This window comes from Heliangelus exortis, chromosome 14 (assembly GCF_036169615.1).
Source record: "Heliangelus exortis chromosome 14, bHelExo1.hap1, whole genome shotgun sequence".
Taxonomy (NCBI): Eukaryota; Metazoa; Chordata; class Aves; order Apodiformes; family Trochilidae; genus Heliangelus; species Heliangelus exortis.
This window is the reverse complement of record NC_092435.1, coordinates 7,839,725-7,859,759: the sequence shown is the minus strand read 5'-3', so window position 1 is coordinate 7,859,759 and position 20,035 is coordinate 7,839,725. Positions and strand designations below refer to the sequence as shown.

Below are 20,035 nucleotides of genomic sequence, written 5' to 3'. Positions count from 1 at the left end.
GTGATTTTTCCATACTTAGTGATCTGATTCCATTTTGGTCTCCAAGTTGTTTGTCAATTTTAGCCAGACCTAGGTGAGTGCATCAGTGTCATTGGGTATAGCCTGAAACCAAATAGCCAAACAAACAAAAATACCACCAAAAAACATCTTTGCAAACTTCTTTATTGTGTTGAGTTTAAATTTTCATTTGGCTACATAGTGGGTAAGATAGTTGTAGTACATTCTAGTTGTAGTATTTCTCACATTGTATTTTCTGCAAGCAGACTATTGCTCTATTAGGTGTATTATATGCATGGCATGAATTTGCAAACTTTGCTTCCAGTACAAAGATAGCAATCATCTTTTTGTGTCAGACATCCTTTTTATAGTATGTGCTCATTAAGAGGTAATATTTATCAGCAATGGAAAGAGGATTGTTTAGTCTTAGAGTTGTTAATTAGTGTTATTTTTGAATATGTGTTTTTTAACTTCTTGATCTTTACAATATATTTGATTTCCAAACTGACTTGGTATAGATAACCATAGCCTATTGGATCAAACCCCATGCTCTAAGCTCTAAAAACAATTTTTAAAGAAAGGGTTTTGGCAGGTGATAGCAACCATTTCACTGATTAGATTTATTTTTCCTATGATGGGCTTCAGGTGACAAGTGAGGATCACAGAGTTGCTTTAAAATGGGTGAGATTGTGCTGAGAAACAGCTTTTTATTTAGACTTAATACAAGTTGTTTTTCTTCACCTTTTTCTGCCTTTAAAAGCACTAAGAATCATCACTATCATATAGCTAAGCACCTCAGAAGCTGGATATAAAAGTAATGAGGTATTTATCTTTACAGCACAGGGAAAAACACACTCCTAAAGAAAGAAAATGCTTTTATCATTGAAATTGTGGGGGGTTTTCTATTTTACATAGCTTTCATTTAATTAGCAACCTTTCCTGAATAATTTTAGGGTTGTTTTGTTTTGTTTTGTTTTTTTTTAAGGATGTCGGAGCATAATTTCTCTTCAGTTCTGTATTAAACAAAGGAAAGGATGTAAGAGTTCACAAAATGGAATCGGTATTTGTCTGTGGAATAGTTTCCATAGCAGTAAGCCCTCCTTTTCCCTAATTATTTTCAGGGTCAGAAGATGCAGTCTGAAATGTTTTCATTTTCTTTTTTTCTATTTTAATATCCTCAAATATTTTGTTGTTTGAATTTTGCTGAATAATATGCACATTAAAATCCAAGAAGCAATAAAATAATGAAAAATAATACATTTAGACAACTCAAAGCTAATGATAATTTTTAGTACAGATAATTACAATACAAAAGTAATTTTTGTGTTTGTTTCTAGTGCTAATACAGCTCAAAGAAACTTTTCTTGTTGTAGCCCAATTTATTCCAAGACAAAAGTAAATATTTCTCAGGTGCAAACAATCCTCAGTGGACCAGAAGTCTGAATGTAAAGGAGAAATAGTACCCAAGGTCTGTGTTACTCAGTGACCAGCAGGATGCTTCTCACCATCACCAGAGATAATAAATATCTGCAAATTATACCTTAATGCTTTTCAATAGTAAATTAGTGTTTATTATAGCAAACAAAGAAAAATAATTGTATATTAGGTCTGAAATTACCTTTTATCAGGGTCTGCAGAGCATGTACATTAAGTGGTCTCTAGTTTCCTACTTGGCTACATAACTCATCATCATTGAGTGAATTAGTGCAGATTTTACACACTGAGGAAGTTCCATTTGGAAGTGGTTTCCATGCAAATAAAGCAGTAGTAGTCTTGTGATATGTATCATTTTATTATAACAGAAATCCTGTTATGTAAAAGACAACAAGTTGACTTGAAAACGGTGTTGATTTTAAAAATATCACCTGAAAATTAGTTAATTGAAGTATCATTACTTGGTTTCTTTCATGTAAGTTTGAATATAGTCTAATTCTCCAAAGAAATTTTTAGAGGTAAAATATGATTGTGACCATAATCAAAGACATATAGCCCTGAAAAAAAAGAAAGGATTTAAGGCTTGTGGGAGAGAGGTAAAAAGCAGCAATGTGAGCAGGATGAGGGAAACCCCATTTGATTTGGCTGTTGTGTGGCAGAGCTCCTGCTTTCTGCAGAAATGTGGTGGTGTAGTCAAGGTGAGTTACTGTAGCAAAACCCACAGGGACCTTGACTTTCACATCCCCTTGCTGGCTTCTGTACAAATGAAAATAGACAGGAACATGGTACTTACATTTTATACAACTAAGTATTTAAAGACGTCCTAATAAACTTATCTTGAAAGCACTGCTGTGCGCTGGTCGTGGTGTCATGACAGCATCTCTGGAAATGTTTCTGATACTGTGGCTTAGTGTTGTGATACCTCTAATATTATCCTGACATTTGCAGCCTATGCACTGAGCATTATGGGCCAATATTTGTGATACGTGACATTCTTGCTAAGTACTGTCAGGTATAATCTGTCAGGAAACAATCCTTGGGAGTACACACAGAGCGTGCAGTCTTTCTGCAGGGACACACATCCTTGGGAGGATGATATTCAGAGCTGAAAATCATTTATGCCCTGAAGAATTAAAATTATCAGGAAAATCCATATTTTTAGCCAGGGTAAGACATCTTGCGTTACCAAAATAGAAAGTCTAACTTCAGGTGCAATGCCAGCAATTTAAAATTAACCACTTCGCTCAGCACAGCAAATTGCTTGTGTGATGCATGGCAGTTCTTTTCCAGTCAGCTATTGTAAAAACACTTAAATTATTCTAAATACCTTTAGACAGAAATGTTCAGAAGGCTTTAATTGAACCAACTGTGTACCTACTGATAACCTTCCATTCTGCTGAAGCTAGATTGGAGGAAAGATGGAGACCTTCAGGACCAATGCAGAAATGTTTAGGTTAACTCAGACGTGTGTTTTTCAGGGACATGAGCAAGGAGTTCATTTCGCTTTTGTGCCCTTTAGGAAAGAGAAATAAGGTCACAGTTTCTTCTTTTGTGAAGTAGCTACAGGAGACTTGGACTCAATCACCACAAAAGAAATTTCATTATCTTCCTAAATCAGATGTTTTGGTTAAACGCATTGCCTTCTATTTTCCTTTTGAAGAAAGAGGTGCAAAATTCACATAAAATGGAGGCAAAACCTTCCTGTAGTTGTGTTCTGCAGTTTATGAAATTAGAGGTACATTCTTCTCAGCTAAAGAGTTGCTGTGGGCTAACTGCATGGTCATAACTGAATAAAATCATTTCTTCTTTAGATGAATTAAGGATGTAAGAACTACCAGCTGTAAGTTTTTTAGATTTGTATAGATTGTTCAGTTTAATAAACTGTTACAGCATGCTTGTAGGTAATGCTTAAACATCAGGACTTGTATACATTTAATGTTTTCAGCGTAATTCAAAAACTCATTAATTTGCATTTTATGATTTTTACTCTGATAAAATGTTTCAAAGAGAAAATTATTACTTTATTGGATCATCATCTTTTGCAACTACTCTGCTGTAATTAACCACACAAAGTAATAAATTGTACATTACACTTTCAATTACTTATGACTGAAGTTATCTTAAACTTTAAAAAAAAATTGGGTTTGTCCTATGGAAAGCTTCATTGCTTTATCAGTAGTGTTGTAGTAGAGCTCTAGATGAGGGTAACTTGGTTTTTAAATTAAATGTCAAATAGAATTTGCTGCTAGAAACAGAAAGTGTATGCCTATAGTCTGAAGGAGAAAAATAGCCAATTCAGCATCATTTAATAGTGATATATACATAAAAACAGCTTTTTCCCAATTAGATGTTGTCTGACAGAACACAAATAGTGAGTTATGTGTGTGTTAGGTGTGTTTGCATGCACAACCCTACTTTTTGGTGTTTGTGTCTGCATACATTACACGGGCTCCATAATTTAATACTTTTCATAAAATATTACTGATTTTTGAAATGTATAATTTCTGCTCTGTTGGTTGGTGACACCTCAGGATGATGCTGTGTGTGGCAGCAGATGTGTGAGTGGCTATCAGGTGGTGTTCTGTATAAATTGTGACCATAACAAAGAGCTGTCTCAGCATCACTGAAGGGACAGTAAACAGCAACACTAAATAGCTATGTGGGGATGGAAAGTTAAATTAAATGGAAAAATTGTAGGGAATGTCTTTGGGGGCTATATTATACTATTACAGTGTTTCAGAGTTCTTTGACAGTCTCCAAAACAAAGCAATATATTTCTATTGAAATAAAAAGAAAAGAAACTGCTAGGCAAAAACCTTTTTTTTCTTGGCATGTACAGAAACACATGTAAACATTGTAAACACAGCTTTTGGCCTTAAGTGGGGCTTTTTTCATAGGAAGTTATCATAGGAAACTAGTATGATCTAAGCATTTTTATTAGAATGTTCAAGACGTTAGAGATTTTTTTGGACCGGTGTAATGAAAAAATTTTAGGGACTGTTAATCTAAAGGGAAAATTGTGTGTAGTTAATTTAAAACCGTAAAAGCATAATTGTTAGAATTAGTTATCATTGTCACTTCTGTTTATTGCATGGAACACAGCAGTTACATCAATTTCACAAATGCCAAAATCTTCAGTTTCTTATGTGACAACTCTTGCATTGGAAGTTGCAGACAGGATCTCTTTGGGGTGAAGAGAGGGAAACTCAAAGGGGAGTAAGTGCTTGGTCTGTAAAGTTTTAAACTCTTCAAGCTGGTGTCTGGCGTGATTTAAGGATCTGTAGGGTGAGCTGTTTCCCAGCAAAGATGGCAGTACATATCCTCTTAATGCTTTATGCAAAAAAAAGGTTTCTTTTACTGCCCATGAGATGAACAGGGGTGGATTAAGCACTGCTCTCCTGAGAAGCTGTCAAAATGTACAATGAATATCAGAACTTATTTCCTGTTCATTTTCTAATAGTCTTTACACGAACTGTTTGCAATTTTAAGTTAAAGATTTATATGCTGAAACAGGAAAGGTGGTATCAAAGAATTTTAAAGCATCTTTCTCGTGAAGTTCTTGTCCAAACTCATACCAGAGTTCATTAATCTATACAGAATACCTTTGCCATAAAAGCTTAGATTTACTGCATGAAGGTTTTAACACATGAACTCTATATTTTTGCATTTAAAGAACCTGTAACATTATGTACTTGAAAGCAGCTTTCAGGAAAAGCATTATCATCCAACAAGGTTGACGTAGGCTTGAGCTGTATTCAAAGTTCATTCATATATAGGATGGACATATGCTGCCATCCAAAATATTTTTCATCACTCGTATAAATTAATGTTTCCACATAAAAAAAAAAAAAAAGAAAAAATAGCATTTAAAATTACTTCAAAGAAACATTACTTTTTTCTTTTCAGTAAATATTAAATACTTTTAAAATTCCTTTATGATTAAGTTTATCCAGTTCTTTCTATAACTTCAATTATTGATATTTACCCTTTTTGAAGGGAGAATATTACCCCAGTAAGTCATTTTGAGCAAGTTACTCCTTGATGACAGAATGATGCCTCTATATTGCTATTTAGGAGCAAAGATTAAGGATTTAAAGAAATACTTGCATCTGTTTCTTTTTTTACGCTGTATTTACTCTGATCTATATAATCCCAGATATTTTTCTTTTATTTTTGCATGTGTTGCCACTTCCCATCTTTATATTTTAACCCAACTTTCCTCATGGTACTGATATATGAAGCTGTATTAAGTGTCATAATTATCTTAACTCTTACAAGTGATGTTTTTTCCTAAGAAGTAGGTTACTATCCAGTAGCGTTACTGAAACCAGGTTCTATGAGTGTTAGGAGTTATAAATTTGGTTGCTTTTATAGGGTGAGTTCACTGCATGTTTGAGCTTTCCTGTATTTTCATATTCCTCAATAAGTAAGATGCAACCTGCATCTCAGTTGTATCCTCATATCATTGACTTATAATACCTTGCCCCCCATTTCCTTTAAATGTATTTAGAAAGGGAAATATTAAAGTAAACCAACATTAACTTCTATGTGTAATGTTAAGTTTCCCTGTATAGAAACTTTAGGGAGATGCAGACACCTTATATCAACCCTGTGTGGTGAACCTGATGTGTGTTAAATGACAGCTGTTAAATAAAGCATTCCAATCAGTCAGGTATCCTAGAGGAAAGCTCTTTAAATAATTACTTTTGATTTTGTAAAGTCATTTACAAATAAAATGCTTTGGAGAATGAGGAATCAACAGAAAAGTAGCAAGAACTTCACTGCCAAAATGACCAAGCAAATTCATGGCTAAATTCAGACATGGAGAATTTTTTTTGCTGCAGTCTTGTCTTATGACACAGGCATTGGAACTTTTTTTATATTATTTAGGAACAAAATTATTTTCCTTTTAAAAATTCATTCCCAGCAGCTTTTCCTTCCTAAAACCTAACAGGATTTGTCTCCCTTGCCCTCCCAGACATAGTAGATACAGTGACACTGATCTTTGTTATGAATATATGTATAGCTACACTTTTTGTTGGCATTCTTAGAGGGCTACTTGATTAGTATTCAAATGTGTTCAGATTATAATTCTAAAACATTTTCTCTTGGGAGTGTGTTGATATTTTATTATGAGAGTTTTGGTAGGAATTTCTTCCTCAAATTCTCTTTGTGTTTCAGTCCTCTGCTCAATGCCCATTGAAATGACCAGTTCAGAATGTTTTAGGGACAGGGGTGAGAGGAAGAAGCTTCAGGGAAAATTATTAGGATTAGACCAAATGCATGTAATTTTTAAAATTCATACTTATGGAAAAAACTAACTAAAACCTACATTGAAAAAAATCCAACCAAGTGGATATTTAGCATAACTTCCATGTTCCTTTCCTTGCATTTGTTGTGAGCCCTAAGAGAGGAAATAGACGTTGGCACACATTTAACACAAAATTATTCTGGCCATTCTTTTTTTGGTCCGAATACTGGATCTTTCTTCTTCCACTCTTTTTAATAGCCAGATGGTATCTTGAAATACTTTTTCAAACTGACAAAGCAGAATGGGAAGATAGAGTAAAGGAGGGCTTTAAAGGCAGAAGAGAGTTAATTACTTCCTGCAAGTCCCAAGTTCCTCCTATACCACTTAAGATATTCAGCACTTTTCAGTGTGCCTTTTAAGTTTTATGCTTAAAATAGCAAAGAAATAGTGTCATTGGGGAACCCAGAAGTCATATAAAGTTAAAATGAAGGACAACTCAAAGAAGCATTCACCTTTAACTCAGCCTGAATGCTGCAATCCACTTAATACTGGTGACGTGCATAAATCAAGTACTATATACAGATCAAAAAATTAAATGGATTAAATGCACAATCTAAATGTGTGGTGAAAGTCACATAGATGGAAGCCCTTTGCCAATGTCAGAAGCATACTGTTAAGAATAAAACTACATTTAGGTGATATATGTGATGACAGGCCAAAAATTACTAAAGGAGTTAGAATGGCAATAAGGAAAAAGGAAGTGTTGTTCTTGTGCTTCATCTTCATCCATCATTTCTGCAGATGCAATGAAGGTCTCCTAAGTATTTTTTCAATTGCTGTACAGAAATGTGAAAAAACCCACTCTAATAGTTTGTATTTTATAGTGATAGGGCTTCAGATTTTATTCTAAGGCAAAAAATGTGGCTTTCATTCAAGCAATTACCATGTCTTAAGCACTTAATATTATTAATAACTGGAGGTTCTGAGCTGTTTTGGGCCCCTCCCTCCTTGAGAGGTACCTTGGACTTGCAGAGTAAGGCATGTTCCCAGCTCCCTTTCTTCCATTTGCCAAGTGTTGCTGAAATGGTCAGGGTAAAACAAAGAGATCTGGCATCAGCAAGAGAGTTTTTTTACAGGTCAGATTAGTGAGAACCTCTAAATCCTGTTTCAAGTTTATACAACTAAAGGATTTCAGGGAAGCATCTGTCAGGACTTTTTATGACAGACAGAGTATACTGGAAGTGACTTTTGAGCTCTTAAAATTTCTGGTGTAATCTTTTACTCAGTGTCTAGACAGAATATTGCCCTGGTTGATAATTTTGTTTGTGTGTGTGTGAGTGTTTATCATAGCCTTGCATCAAAGAAAGGCACTGTACATACATTGGAGAGAGACAATTTTAATTGAAGTATAAATTTCATAAAGCAATATAAAAAATAAAAAATGAACACAGACACATAAATAGATTGTCATTGACTTGTACTTTGTTTTGAAGTGTTTCTGCTGGCAAAATGAACTCTGGGGTAAAAAAAAAAAAATCAATGCACAGGCTGTACAGTTTCTGCATCTCCATTTTTCACACCACTGTTAGTTCTAATGTTATTTCCCTGCAGACATGACCTGAAAGCTAAAAAATTTACCTAAAAATCATTTATAGCTTACCATTTTTACTAAGTTGAAACCAGCTTCTCTATAAAATTAAAGCTTTTTTTTTTTTTTTATATGTTTGACCTGATGTGCCCTGGTGCATAGACAGCCTGATCTCAAAAGCAATGTTTTTCCTAAGTAAACATTATTATTGCAAGAAAGTCATTGGGTTAAAATTCTTTCACAAATTTTCCTATGACAGGCTCTTTTGAAGATGTGTGCTTTAGGGCTTCTCTTTGTCAATTTTATCTAAGTAGAGGTACCATGGTAAAAGGGCTGCAGCCTACTTTTTGCTTGTAAAATTTTTACTGCATGTATTGGAGGTGGTTTTTTTCCCTGTATTTTATGAAAAATTAGTCACCATCCCAAAGGAAATGCCTAAGTGAGCATTCTGCATGATGTTTTTCTTATTTATGTAAAATAATTTTATTTTGTCGGAATTATTATCTAAGTTTACTTTTTAATTCCTAAGGGTTATCAGATGATCATTAAATCTTGATTTTCTGTCATGAAGAATTAATAATCTTGACTTCAGAGTAAATTTAGAAGCAATGGGGGATTGGAGTCAAATATTTGAATATCATTTCAGTGTTAAATCAGTTATTCATGTTTCATCTTAAGCTGACTGGTAGATAAAAAATACGTTCAAGTCATAAATCCTTCTTTCTTTTTTGGGGGGTCGTATGGGGGCTTTTTGTTCATATTTTTTGTTTGTTTGTTTTCCCCCTCAGCTGAGTTAAAAATATACATGATTTTGGGTGGGAAATGCTACTTGTCTGTTCTGTGTTTAGAACATCTTTTCATACAAGTTCTAATAAAGAACTTGGAAGCCATATGCATAGATCACATATAATCTCAAAAGCTAAAAATAAAAGTAGAATAAAATAATTTGTTTCTGGGTGATTTGGTCAACTTTATTTCAAAGGAAAGCTAAATTAAATTAAAGACTTCAATATACTAATACTTCCTTTCAAGACACTGCACTTAGCTTTGGAGCCTGTGTTTCTGATTGTTATCTATTACTGTATTTGCTTTAAATGGCTGCATTTTTATTAGTCAAATATGTTTTTACTACTCAGTTGCAATCCCAAGGACCTCTGAGTGTAAAATCAATTCAGCTGCAAACATTGAAGAGCTTTTTGTAGCCTATTTTATGTCTGAGGAATCAGTGAATGTAAAGCCACGTTGTCCCTACACCTTGTACTCTCCTGTAGTGCCATGCCAGACTGCACTTTTGGACACATAATGTTCTTCCACTACATAGCATGGCTTTACATTTACAAGATATGGGGGGTAGTTTTATTCTTTATGCTGTTTCTTTGTTTAACCTGTGTGTGCTCCTCTACACCATTTAATGTCTTATCTGAAGCTGTAGGAAAATGTTTTCCTGAGCTCTGTCATTTCCTATTAATTTACCTTCCTTGTGTTTCCTAATGGGACAGATTTCTGAATAACCTCCCCAAATCCCACATATTTATCCTGTGTATGTTCACATTTATCCTGCATATACATATATGCATACAGGGCATACACTATAAATGTACATGTATAACAGTATGTGGGCATATTATACCTTTACTCTTGGATTCTCTACAGTATTTTCAACCTATATGTCACCCCGTCTATCCTTTTAATATGAATAAAATTAAAATTACTTGCCTGTATTTTGTTTTTCCTTCTGTGTTTGGGCTGAGCTTGAGGATAAATGTTCAGCCCTCAGTGATCTTGACTTTTTGCATATCTAAATCATGTTGTAGTTTCTGAAGTCTAGTTGCCAAATGCCCTGAACTGCAAGCAAAGGTGTGGCTGCAATTAAATATGAGTGTTTTAAATTCTAGAGCTAGTGGCAATGGAAATGAACGCTTTTTGTGGTAATAAGTGGGTTTACTAAAAGCTACAGAAAAATAGTCAGAAGGTTAAAACCATTCTTTTGCTATCATAAAAGTTTATCTTATTTTCCTTTCCTGTTAATAATGCATAGTCTTTCTGTATAAAATAGTATTTATGCTTCCTGGAATAAAAGCTATTTTTAATTATGTTTTTTCAGTTTGAAGATGTTTTTTCCCATTATGTCTTTCAAAGAGCACAAAATCTCACCAGACAGATACTTTTTATGTGGGAGCGAGAGAATTTGGCATACTTTAGCCTGAGATGGATTTGCTTGTCTTCCAGACAGGACTCATTAGGGTTTTGATTTTAGCACCCATGTATTTCCAGAACTTTGGGGGCATATAAGGTAAATACATACTACTTTTTTGTACTTTTTGGTAAATCCTCTGTTTAGTCGTCCTATGTAATTCTACTCTGAACAAGGGCTCTCTTGGCAGATGCATTTCTTGGTGGTGGCTGAAAGTTATACCACAACTCAAAGTAAAATTCAAAAGAATATCATAGCAGTTTTAGACCAAATTATTTACTGTTTCCTTGAAGCTGCTCTGTATTTTTTTTATGTAAGTTTTAAGCATGTATCATATATTTAGAATAGAGTGAAGCTGCAATTGCTTGTGCCTCATGTTTTCAGATCGTGCATGCTGGAGAAACACCTGTCAGTCACTTCTGTCCTCCCAGATACACTCTTGGCTATAAGGCCAAAAAAAAGTAACAAGACAAGCCACCAAGAAACCAAAATGCTATACAGAAATCAGAAATGTATTTTCTCATGGCATTTCACAAAGCAGTCCATGCTGTGTTGGTTTTTTCCCTTTGGTTTCTTTTTACTTCTTAATTTTATTCTGTTTTCCAGACTCTCTTCTCAGTCTTTTTTTCCTGTGGTACACAACATCCAGAAATGTTAGGGACATCTCAAGAAGTTTGTTTCTCCTCTTAGTATGTTTTTATTCTTTGCTGTTCTAAAGCAGATTTTATCAGTTCTGTGTTTCTTTGGTGAATCCATTCTAGATATCATGTTAAGGAAGGAAAGGTCAATTTTCTCAGTCTTCCAATTCCTCCCCTCCTTCATTATCCTTCCACAACCTCCTCTCTGGGCTTCTAGCTGAAGATGATGTGAGACAACCTCAAGAGCTGTTTATTTATTTACTTTTACATAATCCAGGGAGGCTGTTCTCCATGTGACAGTGCTGACTGAAGTCCCTTTGGCTGTCTCTGTGGCATGGACAGACGTTTGATGGCACATTCAAGAGTCTTGGTCCATGTGTTCACCGCATCTGCATCCTGATGTGTTGTGTTCCTGTGGGAATTCTGGAAGGAACCCCAGACACGAGTCAGAAGTGACCTGGCTTATTGTCTACTGGGTACCTCAAATAAAATCAGAAGGGTACCTTGCTGGGAAATCCACCTGCTCTGCAGCTGGGAAGTGTCCAGCACATGCACATGGGTGCAAGGTTATGGAATGCTGTGGAATAATAGGTGCCAAAACCACAGAACTCCTGCACCATATCCCTAGCAGAGCTTTCTTAACACTTTTTGTGTTATGGGTTCACTCATACCTGACTGTGGCTGCTGTAGTTATGAATATGTTGATAATCATGTTTTACATCTATTAAATTCTGAACCATTTGTGCAGTTTATCATGTACTTAGCCCCATTTTTAGTCCCACTGTATCTTATCACCAGGTTCTCAGAGAGTAATGAAGATCCCTTATCTGTAACTTTTGTTTAATTTTTCAGTATATGTTTTAGCCTGTGGGTATATGTTAATTATTTTTTAAATGAAGCTAAATAATAGAAGATAATTTATTTTTATTACATGCAGTTACTTATGAAGAAGTCTCACTGAAGAGAGAGTTTTGGCTTCAACTTTGAAGAGATTAGAAATGAGAAATTGGCAAAAAAAAAGCCTTCTCCTATTTGAAAGCTATCACTGAAACCAAAGCCTTGGCATTTAGAACTGCTAAGAGTATAGATGAAAATACTAATTGACAAGCCAAAAATAACTAGTGTTAATACTTATTATTTCTGAATGCCTGATAGGTGCTTGCCAAGACTGTGGGAATTGAAAGGGTGTGAGGAATATCTGGAAGGGCTTTTTTGAAATCATCTATTTCGGCCTCCTGCTTGGAGCAGGGTTCTCACCACACGGGTTGGGGTCAGCTGTGACTTGTCAAACCCAGTCCTAAAACCCTGCATACCCTCCTAGGTAACCCACTCTAGTGTTGCCCTACATTCCTAGTGTAGAATTTTCTTTTCCTAACATTTAGAAGTTTGGACTGCTGTCTCTTGTTTTACTTTCTGCCATGACCAAAGAGCTTTTGACTTGGGTTTTGTGATTCACCTTCAGGCAGCTGAAGGTTGCTGGAAGTTCCCTCATTAGCCCTTCTTTTCACAAGCCCAAACAAGCCCAACTCCTTCAGCCTCTTGGCAGTTCATGTGAAGAGTCATCTCATAGGTCATCTTGAAAAAGCAAGACAAAATACACTAAGGAACTGAATTTTCTTCCTTTCATAAGGAAGAAATAGAGAGGCTGTGTGATAGGAATTAAGGTGAAGCTTTGTACAGAAACAAATTTTGCAAAGGCTGCAGGTTGGAGGTGTGAATCAGTGATTTGTGTGTGGTATCTGAATATGGTCAATATTAGTTATAGAGATTAAATATAAATTCTGTAGGATAAGTATCAATGTTTTGTTACATCAGTTGTCAATTACAGACTGGGAGATTTTTAATTGCATGAAGCCAGACTGGATGATTAAGCCATTTTCAGAGTGAAAGAAGGAAAGGCTGCTTAACTGCTGGCTAAACTGCTGGATTAAACCCAGAATATCCGGGGCTAAGTGGTTTGCTTAAATCCTGACTCTGTATTTGACCTTGGATTTTTTGAAGATACTTTGTGAGATTGTCAGCACCACTTAGATTTATAGGAAATAATTCCACTAGACATCTATCAGGTTTTGAGGAAAGGAGTGTGTTGAAAAACCTTTATGCTCACTCCCTTGCTCATATGCTACAGTGTAAATAGAACTGGAAATAACATTTCTTATCAGGATTTTTTTTCTCTTCGTGAATTTTTTGGTGTATCCCTGTGTACACATGTAATAGCTAGCACTGGACTCAAGATGCAAAAATCATGTTTCTTTGTTTCATTCATTTAGAAGGATCCCTTTTTGTTTATAGCAACTCTGTGTCCCACTGCACAACCACACTTTTTTTTCCATGTGTCTTAGACCTCTTACTGTTACTTGGAATCTCTGTGCTGTGTATTTCTTAGTAATGTATGTTTAAGGATTCTTCATGACACATGTAAGAGGTGAATAATCTGTCCCTTTTTAAACACCTTTCCTCTCTTTTTTTTTTTTCTGATTTTTTTTTTTTTTTTATTTTATTTTGTGGGGATTTGCCAATTTTTGGAGTGTTTTCACTCATGCAAGGATGTTTAGTGGCAGTGCTACCTGGCTGCCATTGCAGGATGGTCCTTAAACTAGATACTGCAAAAGTTACTGTGCACCAACCTAGAAACTAAACTGCCTTTCCTCTTTTGTGCTGCTCCATGGGATGGTCTGATTGTGTTGGGATGTTTGGGCTGTGCATAACAGTCTGCTATTTACCCACTCAGTACAGGGTAGGTACAGGCTGCTCTATTCTTTTTGGGTTGTGTTCCCATTCTTTCTCTCCTTCCACCCAGCATTGCTGTTCTCTCAGGCTCTTAGCAGTGTTGTCCCATATATTTTCCCACGGCTACAGACTACAACTCAATTTGTTTCTCCCATTCATCTCCTTTCCATGTATTCAACTCTTTTTCTGGAGAGGCTGGATGGTATTGTTTAACAGCTGAGGTGAAATTGGATTGTAGATGTAGATTTTACTGCTCTGCAGTTCAACTACTGTGTTAACTGATGTTTTATTTACAGACACTTCAGTGCAGTGCACTTGCTAGCGACTTCAAAATGTAATATTGTGAGGAAATGGGCTTGGTGGGATGTAAATTATTTTTCTCGGTGACAGATTGGTATGAAGACACTCCCTTTTTTGTTTTCTTGGGCTTGTTTTTTTAGAAACCTGAAGGGGGGTTGATGACATAGTTAATTATGCAAAGCAGTTTTTCTGAGGCTTATCTCTATCATGAATCTTATCAGTTACTCCTTGGCAAACTACAACTAAAATTCTGTCTCCTCATTCACACTGAACCCCTCATTGATTTTTGATTTTTGCAAAGATTCTAACACTTTCTGACACATTTGCTTATTTCTGTCTGCAGGGATGGACATTTAGCAGTGGTTTTAACCTTTTGTACTTCTTCTTAAGAATCAGAAATAAAGTAATAGAAGTAAAATATTTTTTTAAATAACTTTATTACAGGCAAGCTCAGAAAAAAGTGAGAAGATGCGAAAATGTGTACCAATAGTCTGTTATTATAGTCTGTATTAAAATAGTCTGTAAATGGACCTAGGTATTTCATAATAAAATATTTCAGTATGCTGTTAACCCCTTCATTAAAATAGAGATGTAGTGAAGGCAAATGAGAATGAAACTCATATCCTCAGCAGATGTTGAACAAAATGCTCCCATCATCTCAGCTGTTGTGTCAGCAACACTGACAGGGATGACCCTGGATGGGGAGCATTCAAGGGAAAACTAAAATTACATAAGTTCCTTTAAAAACTTAAGGAGAAGTATTCATAATTGTAATTAAAAAAAAAAACAACAACATTTTCAAGTATTTGGTGGAACCATGTTTAATATGGTTCTATAGTTATCCTAAACATAGAATTGACTTCTCTGTTTCAAAGAAGTTTTGGCAAAAGCATTGAAAATTGTTCAGTATTTCATTTAGTGTTTATTAAAGAAAAACTGTTTGGTTCTTCATTTAGTCAGTTTATGAGAACTTAATTTTGATATTAATTTTAGAATTTTTTTGAGTACACTTTTTCAGATTTAAGAAAATTTTTTTCAGAAAGATTTTTTAAATGTCCTACTATGAGAGATTTTCTAAAGAAATAAAATTTACAGCTAGTTTGAAAGTTGCTTACAGTGTCTTTAAACTGCAAAATCATAATTGTTTTCACATGCTAAGAAAAAACAGAACAAAGAATAATGTGTTAACAGTAATATAGAGAATAACCAATTTTAATGGGTTATTATAAAGCTTATGAATTCCAAGATAATATATAGCTAATCATTACCTATGTTATAAATAAAAATCAGAAGTCTGGGTTATCAGCTCTATAGGTTAAGTACTATATCTGGGTTTTTTACAGTGAGACTTTGCATGTTACAAGACATAACCTATAGTTTCTGAGTGATGTGTTAAGTACACATACATAAACATATAAACTTTTATAAGGTATTTTTATTTAGCTTTCAGAAGGTCCCTTCCTACAACAGTCTTGTCGTTGGATGTATGTGACAATGGAGGCAAAAAGGGGATGATTTTTCTCTAAGAGGCACTGCATGACTTGAAGTGTTCTAAATAGTTCTTTTGCTGGGCTGCTGACTGCACCACTCACACCAGCAGCTGGAACTGATGGCAATAGAGTGACCTTTTAGTTTGATCGTCATTAAGCTTAAGTTAGTAGATCTTTTTTTTTTCAAGGCATCCTGCTGTCCTTTTCCTGTTGAAACTCCTGAATCATTACCTATTTTAAGGATCTCCTGTGCCCTGAAGGTATTGGGCCATTTACTAATCCTTCCCCCTGGACTTTCCAGATATTGCAGCTGTCTCATGCTGTGCTGGACTTGAAGAACTTAAAGCTTGTTTTTTGAACTACAACTCCAAAGAAGCACAACAAATCAAATTGCAGTAAGCAATTTGGCTCTTTTTTACTTGTCATGCATCTGTGTAGTTGGAAGAGGGAAGTATTTAAATGCATCCTTGTCAAAATTTTAAAGGGGATATGAAAATATTTTGCATACTTCAGAGTATTTCTCTTCCTCGTTTTTTTCCGTTCTGTTTTACAGACATCATTTCAAGCCCTTTGCAAGTATGCTGCTTTATGAAATAATTATTTGCCTTAAACTGCAGTCAGTTGAGCACTTGGAATATAAGTGGCGAGATTTGCATACTTTATGAAAAACATCTCTGTAACAAATTTTGTATTAAAGCTTTTGAAAACTTTTCATTTACAGTTTGCCTTTCCGTTACTGCTGAGTAGAATATTCCAAAATCACAGATGCAAACTTCATAGAATTAAAAAGAAAAAGAAAAAAAAAAAATTAAGTTCCTGTCCTCACAGAAGAAAGTCTGTAGAGATGGCTTTCTCTATCCAAACCCAAGTTAACTCAAGTCAAATTGTTAAGCCAAAATGCAGGCTCTTTTATTTACTTCTGGTTTTGCTGTTTTCTATCAAAAATTAGGTTGTCCAAGTAGAGAGGTTAATTAAGTGATTGTTGTCCTTCATCATAAAGTGCTGATAAGTAGTTTAAAAGCCTCAAACCTTAGTTTTGTTATATCAGTTTACCTCATTTCCTTGAGCAACTGGTGCAATAGAAGTACTTGACTTTAACAAGAATTATCATCAATGTTCACTAAAGTCTCAGTCCTGTTTCACAGAAAATTCTGCCTGGAACATCTAGTTCAACAGAGTTTAAAAAAAAACAACAACAACAACAACAAAAAAATGTAACACATCCTTTGATGAAAGTTTAATTCAACAGAACAGACTTTCCATTGTGTGCTCTGAAATCTGATTCACTCTTGTCCTGGACAGTAGACAGTAGCTGTTCATGATTCTTATTGCTTTGGCTTTAGGAGTTTATAAGAAAATCCAAGGAAGAGGTACATGGTAGTGAAAAGGCCACTGTGCCTTGTGAATCACAAATAGGTGTAAACCTTTAACCCTGACTTTGTTATTTGTAAAGATGAAACTAGTTGAGGCATGAAAAAATATTCCTTCAGATGAAAGTGAAGGAGCTTGTAGTTAAGACTGTTTACATACTGCAAAACATATTTCTAAAGGACATTGCCAGCTTTGGGCAAAAAAATATCTGATGGATTAATGTTATTTTAGTGGCATTAAGGATGTATTTTCCTTATCATTTTATCTGCCAGAAAAAGCAGTTCCTACTCTCTTCCACCCCAGACAGAGGCTCCTGGGTTGTTTTTTTTCTTCCACCTAAATTCATAATTTCTTTGTTTGTATTGTACAAGTGGTTTTGCAATGGTACTGGAAACTAGATTTCTAAAAGGGGAAAATATTAGAAAGAAAAATAATTTTATTTTGTGGCATAAAACATTATTTTCAAGTCTAGAAGGCATGTGGGATTCTAAAGTCACTTTCATGTGAAGTGAAAAGGATTCCCTAGCAACCCTCATCCTTATTAGCAAATCAAGTTCTCTGTATTCAGAAGATGCTTTATGGCCACGATTTATCCCTAAATGCTCATTTTTCTGCTCCCTCAGCAGTGACCTGTTCTGAGCCTCTTCTGCAACTTTATACACAGACAAGCAACCCTTGCCCTAACCTTGCCTTCTGTTGCTTCAGTCTGGGGATGTGTGAAACACAAAATTTAAATTCTAAAATCTTCCTGAGCATCTTTGTATCAGGTGTCATCACTGCTTCCCATCCAACCCAAGTGAATACAGATTTTGTTTCTTCAAGCTTTATATTCACACACGTTGCATGAGCTGAATAAGGGGCCTGGTTTAGTCCAACTGCTCAGGTAGTGACTGAGTCTCCTTTTGGTCAAGATACAGAGTGACCTGGGGAATGGCAGGGTGCTGACCTAATGTTGTGGATACCAGTCAAAATTTTTAAAAGAAAGTCTATATAGCCATGTCCTGAAAATGCTGGTAAAGGCAGGTAAACATGAAGCTGATTCACTTACAAATTAAAGCAAAATCAGATCTGTTTGTAGAGAGGAAGTTGATGGAGGACTCCTAAAAATATGTGGAGAGTCTGTGTAAGAGTTACATGTTCAGGGATGAAAAAGGCTGAGAATTGGAGAGGAGGTAGAAACAAAAAGTAAGAACAAGTGAGGCTTTCCATGCTATTCCTACTAATGAATCCCAGGATACCAAAGCAAACAGGGACAGGTGAAGAAGAGGAGGAAGGAAGGAAGGGTTTGACTCTCCTGGTCCCTCATATTTATAGTGAGTATGACATGTATGGGATGGAATACTCTGGTCAATTTTAGTTATTTATCTTGTCTGCTCCTCTCTAAAGGAGGGTTTACTCATTTTCTCCTTCAGGAGGGCAAAATGTTCCTCAGAACTGAGCAGTGGCCTTGGTTCTGCACCCCATTCCCCAGCAGTAACCATAAACATTGAGTATTATCAGTCCTAGAAGCAGTCTGAGAAACTTGCTGTTAATTTCAGCAAGTGCACCTACTTACAAGAGATTTAACTGAAAGCAAAAATACAAGACAGAAAATTACCTTTATCCTGGCCCAAACCAGGACAATTTGAAATAGTGGCATGAAGAAATCAAACTCAGAACAACTTAACCTCTTTTTTTGCTTTATATTGTCTGTTTTTCCTTTAAAATAATGTGAAATTGTTATTTTAAACTTCTGAAGCTTGCATTGAGAGCTCAATACGTATTCTTGTTATTATGCATATTACATATTAATGTTAATACATATTATACACACACATATTAATAGGATGTGTTCTTCAGTGTCTGTAAAGCCAGGTCTTGCTTTTAACACAGGTGGTAACATTTTGTTAGGGTCTACTTCATAATGCATAACCCAGGCTACCAGCACTGTCAAAGCTCACTGTTTAGTAAAGGAAGAGCTTGTAATTATGCCTCTGGTAAAGGTTGAAAAGCTTGACCTCAAAAAGAAGTTATCGTGTGTATATAGATATTTTGCTTCAGGAATAATAATGTCCATATTTGTGTAATTGCATATTTTATTTTTTTTTTCCTAAATAGGTTTTCATTTGGGTAGTCAGACTCATTTGGAAGTAATATTTCATTGTATGGACTTAAAAAACCCTAGATTTTTAAAATATGCTTTTAAAAAGCAGACAATAATAGTGCACCTAAACATCTTTTTCTCATCATTAGTCTTTGCAAAAGGGCTGATAAGGCAGTTCTAAAGTACTTACAGGTTCTTCAGAACCATCTGAAGAGCAGATCCCTGTGCTATTAACACATGCTACCCCTGCCCTTCTTATCTGAGATTCTTGCTATTGTATCAGAAGGAACTGTGCTGGCTGGGAAGAGATACCTTGGTAGATTTTGCAAGGTAAATAGGTCAGCATTACAGAGAAATCAGGTGTTAATTTGGGGGTTTCACTCTCCATCTGGGAGAGCTGTTACTGAAATAGCACAGGAAACCTTAGAAAATTACACTCCTCAGATGCAAGGATTAATAAATAGCCACTGTGCTGAGCTCTTTCCTGAGAACTCATTACCCTTTCACAGCATTAACCACTTCTATACTTTTGTTCTTAATATGAACATAAAGGGTCAAATTCTGCCTGATGTGAGCACTGAGGTCTCACACTGGATCATAAAGCAGTCTGTGCTCAGCCAAGAAAGAAATTAAGTCCTAAATTCCTAGAAGTTATTGTATTTCACCTCAGTCTGTCGTGTATCATCTAAATTAATTTCTTATATGAATTCTTTTCATAAGTAACAGTTTCCCATTCACAGAACCTGCATCTGCCTTTGTTGCAAATAATTTATAGTGAAAGTCACATGCAGTGCCTGGTTACTTGCAACTGGGGTGTGTAGGGAAGTCACAGGTATGGATGAGATCTTCTTGCAAGGCTCAGACAGGAGCTTCTCTCTAGCATTGTATAATGAAGATGCAGATGGGCACAGAAGCTTCCACAGAAGCCTGTGCCAGGCGGTCATACAGGAGTGATGTAG

At 35.4% G+C, this 20,035-nt stretch overlaps 1 protein-coding gene across 4 annotated transcripts in view; it reads left to right on the top strand.

Moving 5' to 3' along the window:
- Positions 1 to 20,035, top strand: part of DIAPH2 (diaphanous related formin 2) — a 202,596-nt gene that overhangs the window by 166,899 nt on the left and 15,662 nt on the right. The window lies entirely within an intron of this gene.